The sequence below is a fragment of the Rattus norvegicus genome, chromosome X (genome assembly GCF_036323735.1).
Source record: "Rattus norvegicus strain BN/NHsdMcwi chromosome X, GRCr8, whole genome shotgun sequence".
NCBI lineage: Eukaryota > Metazoa > Chordata > Mammalia > Rodentia > Muridae > Rattus > Rattus norvegicus.
In genome coordinates this window covers 129,205,171-129,223,795 of record NC_086039.1, presented here as the reverse complement: position 1 = coordinate 129,223,795, position 18,625 = coordinate 129,205,171, and the positions used below count along the sequence as shown (strand labels likewise).

The following is an 18,625-nucleotide window of genomic DNA, read 5'->3' as shown; positions in this document are numbered from 1 at the left end:
TTCCAGCTCCCTCCCACCTTCCCTTTCCCGTAGGTATATGCCTTATTGTTTCCTCTTCATAAAAGAGCAAGTCTTCAAGAGAAGACAGCCAAATGGGACAGAACAAAATCATAAGACAAGGAAAAGACCTTCATCACCCAGAGACTGACATTATGTAAGAAGAGAATCTAACTTGGAGTTCCCCATCAGGCCCTTTGACTCAGTGATCAGGTCACCCCAGGGAAGAGAGAGGGGAAAGTTTCTAGGAATCAGAGTGGATAGAGCTCCCTAGAAGGGCACATCTAATCTGTTGTGCAGTGCTCATGTGGGATTGCAGAAAGGGAAGTGGCAAGTACTGGCCCAGCATCAGTCTGGAGCAGGTTCTCTGTGTATAGGTTATGGCTGCTAGCCTGGTGTTTTGGGAAGCCTCCTAACAATAGGAGCAGATGTTTCTTTGACTCTTTTGCCTGCTCCTGGTACACTTTTCCTCCAATTTGGTTGTTGTACAGACTCAAAAGTCATGTCATTTCGTTAAGAATTTACATTTCAAGGTCTGGGAAGTATATTTCTTACTAGAAGGGGGAGGGATTAGGGGGATGTTGGCCCAGAAACCGGGAAAGGGAATAACATTTGAATTGTAAATAAGAAATACTCAAGTTAATAAAGAAAAAAAGGGAAAAAAAGAAAAAGATAACAACGAAAATTTGAACTTGCAGTAAAAGAAAACTCAATCACAGAGTTTGAATAGCCTGTAATAAACAAATTTTAAACAAATCTTAAAGGATGTGTGATACACCATTAAGCAAACCAGTACATACATCTTGCGGCTTCTACAAATACAAAAGTAGTAAATGACAGCGTTACTATTGTGTGAGACACAATCCTCAAGTGTATGAAACATATATATATATATATAGATATATATATACATATATCTATATATATGTAATACGAAATTAAGTCCAACAAGGAGTACAAAATACAGAAAAATAACAACAGAAAAGCCACACTGAGAAACAATTATAAACATACTGTCATAAGATGAAAATAGAATATTACAAAAAGTTAAGAAATGATATATCACACAAAGAAATCTCTAATATAATCACCTAATATTTTAATTTTTAATCTGAAACCTTGAATACTAAAAAAACTTTGATTGAATTCATTCAGAGCTCTGCAAGAAAAAGAACTGTTGACCAAAAAATGTGTATCTGTTTCAAAGAGAACAGTAAATTAAAACATTCAAAATAAACAAAAGCTTGGAAAAATCTGTTATCAGTAGAACTGTCTCCTCGAGGTTGAGATGAGAATAGAAAAAAAAAAATCAAAGCTGTATAAAGAAATAAAGGTCTTGGAAAAAATGTGTTGGGGATTATAGCGTGTATATCAAGGTAACTTAACAACTTTGTAGTATTTTATTCAAAGTTTTATGTGATATCTAACTGATTTAATATGATCCAGTTGACTTAGTTGTAGGAATTTTCATTATTGCTTTAAACTGAATGCTGGTTATAAGTTTCTTTTCCTCCATATGGAAGTATTTTATCTTTTGTTGAAAGTAGCATTTTTTCATGCAATATATTCTGATGGTAGTGGTTTCCTTTAGCCCATATCCTTCCAGATCCTTACTATATGTGCTCCTATCCAAATCCTTGCCTGTTCTTCCTCACCTTAGGAAAAAAAGAGGAATCTAAAAGTAATAATAAAACAAATTAAGATGAAACAGACACATAAAACTAACAGAATAAAAAGATCAACAACAACAACAACAACAAAACCAACAGAAAAAAAACATAGATACAGAAACACAAGTTTGCAAATGCAGAAATGCCATAAAATCAGATGTCTATAGGTGTGTAAATTTTGGGTTTTCAGTTGATCAACACATTTGTCCTTTGGACAATCCCATACTATTTCTATCCTTATATCCTTATAGTAAAACTTGAAATCAAAAATGATGATTTCTCCAGCAGTTATATTATGGTTCAGGAGCATTTTAGTCATGCAGTTTATCTGAGTGTGTGTGTGTGGGGGGGGCGTGCACGCGCGCACATATGCATGCATATGTATTTCCATAGGAAGTTGAAAATTGTCCAAGTTCTGAATAAGTATTGCAGTTATGATGGAGATTGCAATGCATCTGTAGATTACTTTTGGGCATTTTTTACCGTATTAATCCTACAGACCTATGAGAATGAGGGATCATTTTATTATTTGACATTTTCAATTTCATTCTTAAATTTGTTAGTTTTATCATAGAAGCCTTTCACTTTTTTTGGTTAGAGTTACTCCAAGATATTTTTAAGCTATTACAAAAGATATTATTTCCATTATTTCATTCCCAATCCGTTTATTTGTAAATAGGAAAACTACAGATTTCATGTATTAATTTTATTACCTGCTACTTTGCTGAAAGTATTTATCATCTATAGGATAGGAATTACCTGGTGAGATTTTAATAGTCACTGATGTATACAACCATATATTTTATAAGAACAGTTATTTCCATTTCTTTCTTTTTTATTTGTACCTACTTGATTTCACTCATTTGTCTTCATTGCTCTAGCCAAAGTACCACAGTGAATAGGTATGAAGAGTGTGAAAATCCTTATTCTGTTTCTGATTTTAGTACAAATGCACTTTATTCAATTTAGCTAGATTTAGGCTGTGAACTATATGTAAAGTACCTTTATTATGTTTAGATATGTCTTCAGTCTCTCCAGGTCTTTTATCATGAAGTGATGTTGGATTTGGTGAAAGGCTTTTTCTGAATATAAGATTTTTTTCAGGATTTTGTTTTCAGTCTGGTTATATGGTAGATTTTATTTATCAATGTACCAATTTCCAGCCATCTCTGGTATGAAGCCTACTTAATCATGATCAATGATCTTAATGTGTTTTTAGATTAGTAAGTATTTTTGAGAATTTTTTTAATCTATGTTCATGAGGAAACTGGTCTATAATTCTACTTTTATGTTATGTCTTTATGTATTTTCAGTATTAGAGAAACTTTGGCCTAGTAAGAAAGTTTTAGTCAATGTTCCTTTTGTTTCTATTTGATAAGTATTTGATAAGAGATGGCATTCTTTGAAACTGAAAAATGTGCTAAAATCACCTCATCTTGAGTTTTTTTTATTGTGAGACTTCTATTTACTGCTTATAGTTCACTGTATTCCTGTATAAATTACTTATATAATTTTGATTTAACTTTGGAGTTTGATATGTAAATATATATATATATATATATATATCCATTATTTTAGACTTTTTAATCTAGTGAGGTATAGGTTTTAAAAGTATGTCCTCATGATTCTATGGATTTCCTTGGTTTCTGTCATTATGTCTGCATTTTTCTGTATTTTTTAAATATGAATCTCTTCCCTCTTCTTTTTAGTTGATTTTATGAAAGAACCAATTCTTTAGGTTTTATTGTTTATGTTGTTCGTTTATTTTTGTTTTTTGTATTGTTTTGTTGTTATTGTTTCTATTTCTCTCTCTTTTCTATTTCTATGTCTCTCTCTCTCTCTCTCTCTCTCTCTCTCTCTCTCTCTCTCAGTAGTTCTATGAACATGTCTCTTAAAACAACGTTCCCTTGGACACTTACATATGGGTGTGATATTTTCATTTAGTAGTGAGTTCTTCAGTTTCCCTGAGTGTGTAAGCACTTTTTGTTGTTGTTGTTTCTGTTATTGTTGGTATCCAGCTCTAATCTGTGGTAATCACAAAAGATTGAAGATATATCAGGTTTTTCTTTTTTTGTATCTTTTGAGACTAGCTTTGTTTCCAAGTATGCAGGCAATTTTGGATAAAAGTTCTATGAGCTGCTGAGAAGTTGTATTGTTTTATATTGGGGTAAAATTATGTGTAAACACCTATGTGTTTCATTTATTTTACTATGATCTTCAGCTCCAGCATTTCTGTTTAATTTTTGTCTGATAACTTGTCTATTGGTGAGAGAAGGTACTGTAGTTATACATTTTTTACTGTGAAGGTTTATATGTGCTTTTAAACTCTAATAGAATTCTTTTATAAAAAATTTTCCGGGGTTGGGGATTTGGCTCAGTGGTAGAGCGCTTGCCTAGGAAGCGCAAGGCCCTGGGTTCGGTCCCCAGCCCCCCCCCCCAAAAAAAAAGAAAAAAGAAAAAAATTTCCCCTGTGTTTGCTACATAGATGCTTAGATTTGGAGAATGTTTTCACTGGATTTTTCTTTGAGTTTTCCTTTACAATATTTTATGATTAGTTTTGACTTGAAGCTATTTTGTCAGAAATTAAAATGGCTATACTTGGTTGTTTCTTGAATCTATTTTCTGGGAATATATTTTTTCAATTTTTTTGTTTTTACCATTAGATGATAGTTATCATTAATGGTTGATTGTAAGTCATGAATACATTAGCAGCATGGATCTTATTTTTTTAATTTGATCTGTTACTCGGAGTCTTTTGATTATTGATTTGAAACCATTGAGAGTTATCAATAAATAGTGAATTTTGACCCCGTTATTTTATTGAAGAGGGTTTAGTTATTGTGGTGTAAGACTATTCCTTGTGTTTTCTGGAGTGTGATTATTTTCTTTGGGATTAAGTTTTTTTCTAGACTATTTTGTAAATGTGGTTTTATAGACATTGCTTCAATTTGATTATGTTGTATAATAATTTTCTTCTAACATTTATATTGATTGAAAATTTTGATGGCAATAAAATGTCTGTCGGTATCTGTGGTCTCTTAGATTTTCTAGAACATCTGTACAGGACCTTCTGCCTTGTAGAGTCTCTATTGAAAGATAGGGTATTATTCTCATAGATGTGCCTTTATATGTTAATTGGTTTTTTTCCTTTGCAACTTGTTTCTATACATTTAATGTTGTTATTTTTTTTTTTTTGCGGCAAGGGGGATTTCTTTTCTGGTCCAATATATTTTGGTGTTATTTATGCTTATTATACTTTGATAGGCACCTCTTTCTTTAGATTAGAAAATAATCTATGATTTTGTTGAAAATATTTTCTGTGCCTTTGATCTGGACTACTTCCCCTTCCTTTATATATTTCATATATTTGGTCTTTTCATAGTGTCTCAGATTTCCTGGATGTTTCATGAATTACTTCTTTTTAGACTTAACATTTTCATTGGCTGACAATCCATTTCCTATCTTTTCTTCAATGATGTGATTCTCTATTCCATTTCTTGTATTCTATTGTTGAGATGTTCCTCTGAGATTTCTATTTGAGTTTATAAATTTTTCATTTCTATTTTCCCTCAAGTAGTGTGTGTGTGTGTGTGTGTGTGTGTGTTTCTATTTCTACTTTAGTTTCTTAAACTGTTTTCTTCATTTCCTTCCACTGTATGTTTGCGTAGATTTTATTAATAAATATAATAGTTTCCTCTCTAAGGACCTCAAATACATTCATAATGTCTTCTTTGTAGTTCTTGTCTCATGTTTCAGTTTTACTGCATTTCTTTTTTTCTTCTTTTCTTAATTTTATTTATTTATTTAATCTTACTTTTACAATCCAGATCTTATTCCCCTCCTGGTTCTCTCCCTGACTATTCTACATCCCACAACTCCTCCCTCTATCTTCTTGAGGATGTCCCCACCCAGCAACCCCACTTTCCCAATTTCTGGGATCTCCAGTCTCTTGAGGATTAGATACATCTTCTCTGAATCCAGACCATTATACTTCTTAGGGCCCACTATGGTAGGGTTGCTGACTTCTGTTGCCCTATTTATGTTTTTAGGATGCTATAATTGCCTGGTGGGGAATGCTTTGGAGATTCTAAGAGATGTGGCCACTAAGGGTCCTGGCAAGAAAATGTTTATAGTATTTTGAGCTTACACTAAAAATATAGACTAGAAGGTGAGGTTGTGCTCAGTGGATCCCTAGGAGAGATGAAGGCTTGGTGTGCCCTTTTGACTTGGATAGGCTATTGGGAATTGAGTCAGAGAGGAAGAAGAGGCCAAAGCAGGAGGTTTTCTACAAAGTTGGAAATAAAACAAATGATTCAAATTGGCAGGCAAGAGAAGGACTACATATTGCCTACTTGATTTCTTAGCCAGCAAGGGTCAAGAGTTTTGAGTTAGTTCCTGTGGGACTTGGAGGGTGATACAAAGGCTATAAACTGTTTCATAATAGGAGCAACTTAACATCATCATGACAAATAGAAATAAAAACATAGCATAAACAATATGATCATATATAATCATCAAAACATACCATCTCTATCCAATTTCTCCTAATATATTGTGTGTGTGTCTGAATTGATCATCACATTATATGTTTAATGTTTAAAATTATGTTCTTTATCCATTACACTAAATATATGAGTGGCTACACACCATGCTTGCAATATTACACTATTGAGAATTTTAAAAATAATTACAATAACCAGTAATGCTTTTATTTCTTATTATTCCTTCTTGCTTGGTAGCAATCCTTTTCATGTGAACACCATCATTTAACAGATTTTTAAAAGAACAAGCCTGATGGGAATAAATTTTGTCAGATTTTATGGATTAGAAAAGTCTCTATCACGTCATGTCTAAAAGATATTTTGCAGGACACAGTGCTTCTAGTTGACAGTTTTTTCCTACAGTATTATAAAAATGCAGAATGGATATGTGTTCTAAGAGAAGGATATACAAATGATTATTTCTCCAATTCTAAATATGTCATGGAATTTTGTTTTAATGGAAAATATGTGCATAAAATATATTCAATACTAAAAGTATAAGATTTAATATGAAGCTCTATAGCTTTCATTTTGAACATCTATTCAAACCATGTAGATATTCATTGAGTTATGTAGACTCTGGGTCTGATTAATTTTGGTTTGTAGTGCTTTATATATTTGAAGGTTTCTTTTATAAAAATTTTACAATATTAAAAAATTATAAGTCTCATACAACCCACATAGTTTTTATGATTTCTGATCATTGTTAAGTGTTCAAGTGATTTGAGTAATTTCTTTTCCCCTATAACCATGAGTATTTGTGCTAGGAGGAAACCATGACCCAAAGCCAGAGGAACACAATTTTCAAATTTAAATCCATTTTGATCATATTTTCTCTGGCCCCATATGATATGATAAATGAAGAAAGAAGACTATTTAATAAAATGAAATGAAGTGGTGTGGCATGGAAAGGGCAAAATAATGAATGTGTGGAGGAATAAGTAACACTGAAAGCCTTTTGTAAAAACTGTATGGAAACCTGCAATATAAGCTGCTTAAAAGAGAGTTTAAATGGAATTACCTTATAATTGAGAGACACCCCCACCCATCCACACATAGACATCATATGCTTCCAAATAAGCCTGCAGGGGCATGAATTCTATTTGAATTCTCATCCAATAAGATCTTCTAGAACCCAAAACATTAAAAGGTATGGTTTTGGTCTTCCTTTTGCTCCAAAACTTGATGATAGTACTCTATGAGGAAGTCCTCACATGCTTAAATCATGAACATGGAGAAAACAAGTGACTATAGCTTTGGAAGCTTCAATTTTTATTGTTTAACTTTCACAGTGGTGGAAGGCTCTAGGCATGCTGCCAGAATAAAAAGTATTCATCACTTTCACCTAGCCCTGAACCCTGAATACTACAGCAAAGATATTTTCTGGTAAGATACACCAAATGTTGCCATGATGTTACAAATGATATGAGCTCTACAAACCCTGTCTGAGTAGATTTAAAGTGTGCTCTGGGAGACAAAATCCATACCTGGGTATGTTAATGAGACCCAGAACCTGTGGAAAAACCTTTTCCTACTGTTATGCTAAATAGATGAAGTATCAAAATGATTCCTAATGATTTATTTTTATACTCAAATATCATTTCTAAATAATCATCAGACAATGTCTATTATTTCACTATATAGCTATTTACACAAAACTATTCAAATGGAGAGAATAATAGACTTCAGAGTGCACAGACTGAAATGAATGTCTATAACATACCCTTCTCTCAAGGCTCGAAGATCTTCCTGGAAGACAGGGCATAAAATCTTTCCAAGCCAGAGGTAGTATATGATTTTTTAGAAAACTATTTTGTGGACAAAACCGAAAGGATGGACATATAAACACACCAACTCTCACAGCACGTGGAGACCTGAGCAGACCCATATAGCAAGGGTTGGGTGGTAGACAAATAATCATTTTCTTAGCTGAAATGTTATGACCATTGATATCAGCTTAGATTAATTTTTACATTTAAAAAATGTGTGTACTTTGATAATCTATTTCATCCTCCCCATCTGTTCCTTTAATGTGCCCAACTTTATATATTAATTTATATACAAATATTCTCCCTCTATCCCTTTCTCATAAAAAGAAAAGTAAAAATAATATTATTAGTTATCTTGCATCGTCCCTGAGCAGCCTTGTCTTCTGTAAGTTGGAAGTGGTCCTGGTTCACTGTGCTCTGTATTACTAATTGGCTTTCCTGTCAAGATGCCTGAGGAAGTATACCATGGAGTGCAAAATGATGGAGATCTTTCATTTTCAGGCACAAATCACTCAGGTCTTGTCCATCATCGTCAATACTTTCTATCCAAACAAGGAATTTTCTTTTGAGAATTGATCTTTAATGCTTTGGATAATATTTGGTATGAGATCCTGACAGACCCTTTCAAGATGTATAGTTTCAAACAGCTGAAAATTGACATCATCCCCAACCTTCCAAGATCACACACTGACTTTGGTTAACACAGGCATTGGCATGAACAAGGTTGACCTCATAAGTAAATTTTTAACCACTACTAAGTCTGGCACATAGGTATTCATAGTACTCCCCAGGCTGCTCCCTATAACTCCATGATTGACAGTTTGGTGCTGGATTCTTTTTGGACCATCTAGTAGCAGAGAAAGTCATTGTGATCACAAAGCACAATGATCATGAATAGTATGCCTGGAAATCTCCTGCTGGTAGATCCTTCATAGTTCCCAAAGACGATGGTGGCCATCATGGACACATGTAATGAGCTGATACCTGAGTACCTTAACTTTATCCATGGTATAGTAGACACCAAGGACCTACCTCTGAAAATCCCCTGAGAAGTGCTCCAGAAGAGAAAGATGCCTAGTTTAATCCACAACATACACTGTGATAAAGTGTATTGTGCTCTTTTCTGAGTTGGATGAAGTCATAGAATTATGAGAAATGCTATGAGGTCTTGCTAAGAACTTAAAGCTTGAAATCCATGAAGATTCTAGTAACTAATTCCTCCTCTCTTAGCTCTTTTGCTATCACACTCTTCAGTTTGGAGTTGAGAAGACTTTCCTATTAGAGTATGTGTCTCACATGAAGGAGACTTAAATCTACCCACTATATCACTAGTGAGAGCAAAGAGCAGATAGCAAACTTTATGTTTGCAACTAGGGTTTTGAGGTGCTGTATATGACAGAGCCCTTTGATAAGTACAGCAGCTCAAGGGATTTGATGGACACCACCTGGTCTCAGTGTCTAAGGAGGGCCTGGTGCTACCAGTGAATGAGGAAGGGAAGGAGAAAATGGAGGACAGCAAAGCACATTTTGAGAATCTTCACAAGGGTTTGTATAAGTAAAATTTTCTCTATTGGTAGTATGCAAATTACCTGTTGCACAATGAGTGATAATCAGTAGAGGTGAAGCTTCTAGTTAGGTCCAGCATGATTTCTCTATGTTCAGTAGCATAAGCGATACCTTAAAAATATTGCTGTGTGGTCAGCTTATGGACAATAATTAACAGTTTTTCCAGTAGAACATGATTTTAGAGAGAAAGTCTATTGGACATTTTGGCTAATGAAGATTCAGGTTTTCTAATAATTTGCCTTATATTGGCCACATATTGACTACACTCCAAGATAGCCTCCATACCAAAGAATAGCAGGTCAACAAAATTAGACTCAATAGACTTAGAGAGTGAAAGAGAGAAAGAGTGAGAGAGTAGAAAAGAGGACAAAATTGGATGTGCATGGAAGTAAAAGTGATTATGAGTGGAATGTTGGAGAGATGATCAAGATAATTTAAAATATGGAAAGAATTAAATATATTTTTAAAGATTATCATATTTTGCCTTCTTAAAATGCCCTTCTTTGATGATATCTACTCCTGCATAGAAATTTTCCACAGGATATTTTAACTTGAGGATATTCTCTCAGTTTCTGTAGCCTTCGGTTTCAGAGCATATGGACCTCACAGTTGACATATGCATATACAACCACAAGCTTATTGAATAAAACTTGCACATATTATATTCATAGCTTTAATGAGCATGATACAGATATTGTGGTTCACCCCTTAACACTCCTGAGGGTGAGGTACCAATATAGTATCCAATGTGAGGCTATAGTGAGTTTCAGTCCTCCTAAAGCTACTGAGTAAGACCTTGCTGTTTGTTTTATCTACATTTTAGGTATTATTAAATAGTAGTTAATATATACCATGATCATAACCTCTTGCTTAATTGTCTGTCTGTTTTGTGTGTATACTGGAGAAGTTACACGTTTTCTCCAATAAAGGAGATGAAACATTTTAAAAATCTTTGTAAATTTTTGCCTTCAAATTTTATTTCCCTTTTATTTTTCCTATACTAACCTGGATTTACCAGAATTAATATACTTAGTTTATTATGAATTAAAGTTTCATTATGCTCTCATATTTCTATAAACATAAAATCCTTTATTGAAATATAAGATTATACTTAGTTCTCATTTGAAATATAATGAGATTATATGTTTGTATATATATAACTTCTTGTTATACGTGTGCATATGTAAAAATTGGTTACAATACCTAAATCAGTTTAAAACTACTTTTAATTATAATAACAATTTATTTTGCCATTGTGATTGAATATAAATATATACACATTAAATTTTGTATTTGTCATGACTTTTAATATTTTTCATATTATAATTGCAGTAGTTCTAAAAAGATAATGGGGAAGACAATATAGATATGTTAACATTTCTTCTACCAGTTTACCTGATAAAATTCTTAGAGTATTTCTTTGTTTTGAGTAAATAGTCTTATAGGTTAGAAAGTAAAAGTCAAAATTTATCATTTTATTATGTACACTTTACACTGCAGGACTACTGGTTTCCCAAAACTACCCTTTATCTATGAGTGGTTGTAACACTCATACTAAAGTCAGTTGAACTTTTGTTTATATACTTAAGGAATTTCAAGTCTATTACATTGTTTGATTTCTCATTTATTATTCTGCTGTATCTTAACAACATTATATGAAATAAGAAGTTCTTAACCCTGGGAGTACATTAGATATAAATGTACTTTCAGGTTACTTTTGGTACCATACTAATTTTAAGATGGTATTATCAACTACTTTTTAATAAGCATTGGATATCCTAATGACTGTATAGAACATATAACACTTGTTTAGCAATACTGACATATTAATACATAAGCTTATAAAAGATAGATGGAGAAAGCTATTCTATTTATGATGATATTCTTGAGCATGTGTACAAATTTGCTTAGTTCTAAATTCGTAATGAATATTTTTCCACGCTGTCAAGAAACTGTATCTCAGATTGTTATAAAATTGTATTAATATTTTGGGTATGGTATGGCTCCCATTTAGAAATGTGATATTCAAATTTATATGATGTTGACTTGAAATTGAGAAAAAGGGAATCTTTTCTCTAGTTCTTATCCTACAAAACAGCCAACCATTGAACTGAGAATGAGGTCCCCAAAGGAGGAGTTAGAAAAAGGATTGAAGAAGCTGAAGGGGTTTGCAACCCCATAAGAACAATACCAACAAGCCAGAGCTGCCAGGGACTAAACCAGCATCCAAAGAACACACATGGACAGATCCATTGCTGCAGCTGCATATGTAGAAGTGGATGGCTTTGGTGGGCATCCATGGAAGAAGAACCCATTGGTCCTGCCAAGGCTTGATGTCCCAGTGTAGGAGAATATCAGGGTGGGGAGGTAAGAGGCAGAGGGTGGTTGAGTGGGGAAATACTCTCATAGAAACATGGGGACAGGGATGTTATAGGGGGTTTATGGACAGGAAACCGGAAAGGGAATTAACATTTGAAATGTAAATAAAACTATCCAATAAAAAGTATTTTAATGTATCATATTCCAATATGTATAGCATATAATTTACCATCTCAACTTAAAAATATAAAATTCAGGAGTATTAAGTTTATTCACATTACTATGTAATATATTTCCAAGATTACATTCTTATTGTATTAATATCTTTAAATAGATCATATTGTATTTACAGGTTCATAACTCATAATTTGTTGTTATTAGATATTAAAAGTGTTATAGTAACTTAGTAACTGTGAATATCTTATTTTCTTTCTGATTTGTTGTGATTTAGCTTGTCTCCTTCCTGTTTTCTTTCTAATTGTTTAGTGTTAGTTGTAGATTTAATGTTCCTTTTTATCTATGCATTGTAGTGTTTGTGTCCATTGATGCCTTTGAGCTTCTCACCAATGGTCATCCAATGCTTGCAAAGACTTACCATGAAATACGTAGAACATTAAACATTCCTAAAATCACTGCAATATTTAATTTCCAATATTTTAAAATTAAAATCTGATTCCAATTTTCTTCTCATGCCTTTCCTCTCTTCAACTCCTTCCCTATATTTACACCTTTTTCCTCTCACACCGATGACCCAGTTTACTTAGTTACTACTACATGTATATGAGCACTAATATGGAAGTAGAACCTACTGCACCTGATTGCGGTGGTTGACATGAATATGATTTATGGCTGACCACATGGTATTGAATAAGCAAACAATGATCTCTTCCTGGGTTAGACTAATACTAACATTTTATCATTCCTTACTTGGTGGTAGTTGTTTGTCTACAGATGGGTACGGCCCCATAAGATTTCAACTCTGAATGTTTGCATGATGTTGTACTTCTTTACCTCTTATTTAGGAAAGCATGTTCTTAAGGAATCATCGGTGAAGTCCTTCCATCTTTAATTAAAAATTTTTTTGACAATATGGAATATTTTTTCATGAATTGGCTCTAGAAATCTACATTTTTCTTAATTTCCTATTCATGCAGAGTCCAGAATTCACTGAGAAGCTTGAGTTCTGTTTTGTCTCTCTTCTCTTCCCTCTTTCTTCTGAGATTATTTCATTATAAACAGATTTGCATCTTTTATGATCCCAAGAATATTACATAATTAAAATGAAATTATTACTTCTAGCATCTCATCTCCTGGACATTTCTTCCAAGCATTTTAGTAAATGGATAATTTGACCTATTATATTTTACTTGCAGCAACTTAGAAACATACTTATAAATATACTTTCCCAAACCTTCCAAGACAACTACATTTGAGCTGAAAGCTGCACATTTAGATAATAGAAAGATAAAACTTTGAAGTGATCATTTTTGAGTAAATTAAGTGACCCAAGAAACCCCATGTACCCTCCCATACACACTCAAACATACAGACATATTAGCCAGTTTTTTCTTGTTTCTCTAGTAAATATTTTATTGGTTTACAGACTCCTAATATAAGAGTTCTATAATAGTCCCCAGATTTCTTACTGTTTTTATGAAGGAGACAATTTTTCTTTTCTGGTATTGTTTTATTGTTAATAGTCTATAAATATTTAAATATTGCATATTTGTTTCTAATGTAATGTTTAAAAACTCAACATTTTGTCAGTTATATATATGTTATCATGTCAATATATGAATATTAATAAATTTCTAGTATTCCATAGAGTGTAACATTATTTATTGTCTAACTTAATGAGTTTAATTCAAGATTTGCTCATGAGTGAGAATTATAAATATTCAAATCTAATTTGGTTCTCACAATTGATACCAATATTTTTTTTTATTTTTTTTTATTAACGAGTATTTCTTATTTACATTTCAAGTGTTATTCCCTTTCCCGGTTTCCGGGCAAACATCCCCCTAATCCCTCCCCCTCCCCTTCTTTATGGGTGTTCCCCTCCCCATCCTCCCCCCATTGCCGCCCTCCCCCCAACAATCACGTTCACTGGGGGTTCAGTCTTAGCAGGACCCAGGGCTTCCCCTTCCACTGGTGATCTTACAAGGATATTCATTGCTACCTATGAGGTCAGAGTCCAGGGTCAGTCCATGTATAGTCTTTAGGTAGTGGCTTAGTCCCTGGAAGCTCGGGTTGCTTGGCATTGTTGTACATATGGGGTCTTGATCCCCTTCAAGCTCTTCCAGTTCTTTCTCTGATTCCTTCAACGGAGGTCCTATTCTCAGTTCAGTGGTTTGCTGCTGGCATTCGCCTCTGTATTTGCTGTATTCTGGCTGTGTCTCTCAGGAGCGATCTACATCCAGCTCCTGTCGGTCTGCACTTCTTTGCTTCATCCATCTTGTCTAATTGGATGGCTGTATATGTATGGGCCACATGTGGGGCAGGCTCTGAATGGGTGTTCCTTCAGTCTCTGTTTTAATCTTTGCCTCTCTCTTCCCTGCCAAGGGTATTCTTGTTCCCCTTTTAGAGAAGGAGTGAAGGATTCACATTTTGATCATCCGTCTTGAGTTTCATTTGTTCTAGGCATCTAGGGTAATTCAAGCATTTGGGCTAATAGCCCCTTATCAGTGAGTGCATACCATATATGTCTTTCTGTGATTGGGTTAGCTCACTCAGGATGATATTTTCCAGTTCCAACCATTTGCCTACGAATTTCATAAAGCCGTTGTTTTTGATAGCTGAGTAATATTCCATTGTGTAGATGTACCACATTTTCTGTATCCATTCCTCTGTTGAAGGGCATCTGGGTTCTTTCCAGCTTCTGGCTATTGTAAATAAGGCTGCGATGAACATAGTGGAGCACGTGTCTTTTTTATATGTTGGGGCATCTTTTGGGTATATGCCCAAGAGAGGTATAGCTGGATCCTCAGGCAGTTCAATGTCCAGTTTTCTGAGGAACCTCCAGACTGATTTCCCGAATGGTTGTACCAGTTTGCAATCCCACCAACAATGGAGGAGTGTTCCTCTTTCTCCACATCCTCGCCAGCATCTGCTGTCACCTGAGTTTTTGATCTTAGCCATTCTCACTGGTGTGAGGTGAAATCTCAGGGTTGTTTTGATTTGCATTTCCCTTATGACTAAAGATGTTGAACATTTTTTTAGGTGTTTCTCAGCCATTCGGCATTCCTCAGCTGTGAATTCTTTGTTTAGCTCTGAACCCCATTTTTTAATAGGGTTATTTGTCTCCCTGCGGTCTAACTTCTTGAGTTCTTTGTATATTTTGGATATAAGGCCTCTATCTGTTGTAGGATTGGTAAAGATCTTTTCCCAATCTGTTGGTTGCCGTTTTGTCCTAACCACAGTGTCCTTTGCCTTACAGAAGCTTTGCAGTTTTATGAGATCCCATTTGTCGATTCTTGATCTTAGAGCATAAGCCATTGGTGTTTTGTTCAGGAAATTTTTTCCAGTGCCCATGTGTTCCAGATGCTTCCCTAGTTTTTCTTCTATTAGTTTGAGTGTATCAGGTTTGCTGGATACCAATATTTTAATATTTTCTAGAAACAACATAATACAAACCATCAAACCATCTTCTCAGGAAAAGAAATGTCTCCTATATAGAGGATCAAATGCAAAATTTTATGACTGCCATTTTGGCAAAAGTCTGTTATAGTATTTTGAAACATTTCTTTTAACTCTGCAAAGTTTCTTGTGAATATTGGCCTATGTAAAAGGAAATATTGGTAAGAATTGTTTTTGCTATTCTGTTTTTTTTCGACTTTCCTGATGAATTTGAGAATTGCTCTTTTCATGACTTTGAAGATTGTGTTTGTATTTTAATGGGGATTTCATTGAATCTGTAGACCGCCTTTGGTAGGATGGCCATTTGTACAATGTTAATTATGCCAATCCATGAACATAGGAGATCTCTCTATTTTCTGAAAGCTTCGATTTCTTTTTTGAGAGACTTGAAGTTCTTATTATACAGATCTTTGAGCAGGTTAGAGTTACCCCAAGATATTTTTTATTATCTGTGGCTATTGTGAAGGTTGTTTCCCTACTTTCTTTCTCAGCCTGTTTATCATCTATATTAAGAAAGGCTACTCATTTATTTGAGTTAATTTTATATCCAGACACTTTGCTGAAGTTACTTATCAGCTGGAGAAGTTCTCTGGTAGAATTTTGGGGTGTGCTTTATGTATATAACATTATCAACTGCAAATAGTGATACATATAATTCTTTTTTGCCAGCTTGTATCCCCTTAATCCCCTTGTGCTGTCTTGTTGTTCTAGCTAGCACTTCAAGTATATATTGAATAGATATGGGCTGAGTGGGCATCCTTTTCCCTGATTTTAGTAGGACTGCTTCAAGTATCTCTCCATTTAATTTGATAATAGCTGTTGTTTTGTAGTAAATTGCTTTTATTATGTTTAGATATGGACCTTGAATTCCTGATCTCGCTGATACTTTTAATATGAAGGTATATTGTATTTTGGAAAATGCTTTTTCTGCATCTAGAGAGATGATCATGTTTCTTGTTTTGTTTTAAGAGTTTGTTTACACAGTGGATTACGTTAATGGATTTTTGTATATATGGAACTAAACTTTCATCCCTGAGTTGGACCTTACTTGATCATGGTTTTGATGAGTTCTTGGATTCAGTTTGCAAGAATTTTATTGAGTATTTTTGCATCGATATTCATAAGTGAGATTGGTCTGAAGTTCTCCTTTTTGGTAGGTCATGGTATGATTTAGGTATCTGAGTAATTATGGCTTAATATAATGAATTATGTAGTGTTTCTTCTGTTTCTATTTTATAGAATAGTTTGAAGAATATTGGTATTGGGACTTCCTTGAAGGTCAGATAGATTTCTGAACTAAATCCATCTTGCCCTGGGCTATATTTGATTGGGAAATTGTTAATAACTCCTATTTACTTATTGGATATGAGTCTGTTTAGAAAGTTTTACATACCCTTGATTTAAATATCGTATTTGGTATCTGTCTAGAGAAACATCCATTTCCTCTAGATTTTCTAGTTTTGTTGGCAATAGGCTTTTACAGTAGGATCTGAAGATTTTACAAATTTCCTCCATTTCTCTTGATATGTCTTCCTCTTCATTTCTAATATTGTTAATTTGGATAATGGGACGTTTAATCAGTTTGGCTAGGGCTTTATATGTCCTGTTGATTCTTTCACAGAACCACCTTTTTAGAATCACCATCCCCAACCTCAAGTTCTATTACAGAGCAATAGTGATTAAAAACTGCAAGGTATTGGTACAGAGACAGGCAGGTTGATCAATGGAATGAAATTGACCCAGAAATAAAACCACACACCTGATCTTTGACAAAGAAGCCAAAAATATACAATGGAAAAAACAAAGAAAGCACCTTCAATAAGTCGTGCTGGTCTAACTAGTCTGTATGTAGAAAAATGAAAATAGACCTATATTTGTCATCATACACAAAGTTTAAGTTCAAATGGATCAAGGACCACAACATAAAACCAGATACACTGAATCTAATAGAAGAGAAAGTGGAAAAGATCCTTGACCTCATTGGTACAGGGGGAAATTTCCTAAATAGAACTCCAATGTCACACACTCTAATATCAAGAATTGGTAAATGGGACCTCATGAAACTGGAAATTTTCTGTAAGGTAAAGGATATAGTCAATAAGACAAATTAGCAATCAAAACATTGAGAAAAAAATCTTCATTAAACCCATATCCAATAATATGCTAATATCCAAAATATATAAAGAACTCAAGAAGCTAACCACCAAAAAACAAAATAACCCAATCAAATAGAGAGTATAGTACTAAACTGAGAATTCACAAGAGGAATCTCAAATGGCTGAAAAGCAAGTAAAGAAATGTTCAAAGTCCTTAATGATCAGAGAAATGCAAATCAAAATGACCCTGAGATTCCACTTTATACCAGTAACAATGGCTAAGATGAAAACCTTAGGTGACAACATATGTTGGTGAGAATGTAGAGAAAAAGGAACACTCCTCCATTGCTTGTGGGATTGAAAACAAGCAATGCCACTCTGGAAATCAATTTGGAGGTTCCTCAGAAAATTGGAAATAAACCTACCTAAAGACCCAGAAATACCACTTTTAGGAATACCCAAAAGATGCCACACCATGTCATAAAGGCATTTTTCCACTACGTTCATAGCAGCCTTATTTTTGATCCCAGATGTCCCATAACAGAAAAATGGAAACAAAAAATATGGTTCCTTTACACAATGGACTACTACTCGGATATTAAGAACAAGGAAATCCTAAGTTTTGCTGGCAGATTGATGGAACCGGAAAATATCATCCTTAGTGAGGTAACTCAGACCCAAAAGAGCATGCATATTATGTTCTCACTAATTAGTGGATATTAGCCACGAAAAAGTACAAAATACTCAAGACACAGCCCACAGAACTCAAAAAGGTCAACAATCTGAAGGTCCCAAGTGAAGATGCCTCAGTCCCACTTGGGAGGGAGGAGAAAGCAACCACAAGGGAGGAGGGTGGGAGAGACATGGGAGGGAAAGGGGATGTGGGTAGAGGGAGAGAGTGGAATATGATTTGGTATTGGGTTGGGGAAAAGGACTGAATTCCTGAAGGCCAGCAGAAAAAGAAATGGAAACAGGCAACCTCAAAGGAAGGAGGTTGGGGGAACCTTCAGAATGTATGAGAGACCTGGAAT

The 18,625-nt window shown here is 34.2% G+C and overlaps 2 pseudogenes; both read left to right on the top strand.

Annotated features, from left to right (window-relative positions):
• Positions 1-8,423: 8,423 nt before the first annotated feature.
• Positions 8,424-8,923, top strand: LOC134484218 (heat shock protein HSP 90-alpha A2-like; annotated as a pseudogene).
• Hsp90ab1-ps14 (heat shock protein 90 alpha family class B member 1, pseudogene 14) lies at positions 8,871-9,536 on the top strand (annotated as a pseudogene).
• The last annotated feature ends 9,089 nt before the right edge of the window (positions 9,537-18,625 follow it).